The sequence below is a fragment of the Carcharhinus amblyrhynchos genome, chromosome 20, assembly GCF_965287045.1.
Source record: "Carcharhinus amblyrhynchos chromosome 20, sCarAmb.v2.hapA, whole genome shotgun sequence".
Classification (NCBI taxonomy): domain Eukaryota; kingdom Metazoa; phylum Chordata; class Chondrichthyes; order Carcharhiniformes; family Carcharhinidae; genus Carcharhinus; species Carcharhinus amblyrhynchos.
Window position 1 is genome coordinate 34,567,184 of NC_137343.1, and position 2,172 is coordinate 34,569,355.

At 43.3% G+C, this 2,172-nt stretch overlaps 1 pseudogene; it reads left to right on the plus strand.

Annotated features, from left to right (window-relative positions):
- The first annotated feature begins 779 nt into the window (after positions 1–779).
- LOC145356217 (U2 spliceosomal RNA) lies at positions 780–921 on the plus strand (annotated as a pseudogene).
- The last annotated feature ends 1,251 nt before the right edge of the window (positions 922–2,172 follow it).

A 2,172-nucleotide genomic window follows, 5' to 3' on the forward strand; every position in this document is an offset into this window, starting at 1 on the left:
ATGGGCAATAAATGCTGCAGCAACACTTACATCCCATGAAAAAAAATCTTTTTTTGAGGAGAGGGGTGAAAACAGCAGATTTGAAATGGAAGAGCACACCATCAGAGCAGAGAGAGAAAACTGGTTAACATTATCAGCTGACAAGGGATCCAGGATGGAAGTTAGATGGTCAGCAGTTCACTGGCTGTAGGGTTACCAGAGCAGAAGATGGTTTTAATGGTGATGTTGGTTTTGGGTAAGGCATAACGGAGATAGGAGAGAAACTAGAGAGAGATGCAAGTTTGAGTTTGGGCAACAGGAAGCTTAGAGGGAGAATTCTTCTGGGCTATTGGAAGGAGGGAAGTGGCAGAGGAAATGGATCCAATGCTTTCATTGTTAGTGACAAAGATGTCCATGCACTTCTTGATGGAGGTGAGGATGGAAGATACAGGGAGTGGAGTTTAAGGGGACAACCCTCAGTAGAGAAGAGAATATGGGGGGGTGAAACTGATATGTTCCAGCCGCACAAAATGGGCTCACAGAGCACAATCGGCAGCTGATGTTTCACCTTGCCAATGTTTATTTTCCACTGACTTGGAAAATACTGCCAAGGGTTTTAATTTCAATCCAACTAAAAGCAGTGAGAGTAGGAAACAAGTCCATATGAAGAGTTTCAATTATTGTTGTGTGAATCTCAATGTGAAGAGGATTAGGTACAGTATACCGTTAGCATAGACTTTAACCCCTGCTGCCTCACTTCTCTGTCCCAGTGCCTGATTGGCACTAGAGCTACAATAGCCATTGCTTCTTGGCCTTTTGGCTAAGATCAAGTGTAGTGTCAACATGCTGCGCTTGGTTGAAGTCATTAGTTTACATTTCAGCTTCATTTGAAGCAATATTTTAAAGCGGCATCTTGGCCTTTTGGCTAAGATGCAAATTAGATCAAGCTTTGGAGGAGGAGCTACACTTACTCCAATCAGCTTGGATTATGTAGATCAAGCCCAAGACAGGAGGTGAGAGCCCTGTCTTGTCAGCTTGGATTGGGAATGTCCCAACTTGTTGGGACTCTGAATTGGCTTTAATTTGACTTGATTGGCTTGGAATAAAGTAATAAAAAAATAAAAACTTTCAGGAAGGTTGAAAGGGAGCAATGCAAGTATCCTGTCTGCTCTCTCGCTGGCAGCATAGTGGTTTGCGCTGCTGCCTCACAGTGCCAGGGACCCGGGTTCAATTCTGTCCTCGCGTGACTGTCTACGTGGGATTCGTACATTCTCCCTGTGCTTGCTTGGGTTTCCTCTGGGTGCTCCTCTTTCCTCCCACAGTCCGAAAGATGTGCGGGTTAGCTTGATTGGCGACACTAAATTGTCCCTTAGTATCAAGGGGATTAGCAGGGTAAATGTGTGGGGTTATGGAGATGGGACCTGGATGGGATCGCTATCGGTGCAGGCTGGATGGGCCAAATGGCCTCCCTTCTGCAGTGTCGGGATTCTATTCTATGAACTTCAACTTCTGAAAATTTTGATCATAAAAAGTGTAGTTTTTTCCAGTACGTTCATCTGAACTGGACATTAAAGATCATTAAAAATAGATTGAGGTAATTTTCCACTAATGAACTGCTGATGCAGAGTATAATGCAGTCATTTCACAGCCTGGAGCAAAACCATCAGAAAATTAGATGGGTGCATAGTGGATGCCTGATATTCTGTGTAATCATCTTTTCCTGATATGCTGATATGATCCTCGACTGCAAATCCCTGTGTCTCTACTTGTCTTTATCTAACAGCTGGGTTATGAATAACTTACTTTGTTTGAATTTAATTTTATTGGTCTCTTTGAAGAGGTTTCTTTTTTTTAGCTTTCGTTCCTATTATTCATCCATTTGATGTGTTACTGGCAGCTGAGACTGTCAGGTTATGGTCAGGGATAGGGATTAAGGAGAATCTTACAGATCGTCGGAAAGGGAAGGGTTTCAAATGGGAATTTGAGAGCGCAGCAGCCAATGGTGGGGCAATAGGAGGAACTCGCAAGAAGCTAACATTAGAGGATTGGAATACTTGGAGGAAGTTACAGTGTTACAGAGGGGCACAACATGGGAGGAATTCAGGCATATGGCTAAGTTTGACTTGGGTGAAGGGATTGAAGGGACAGTTGTCAAATTTGCCAATAAACAAAGATAGATAGGCGAGTAAGCTA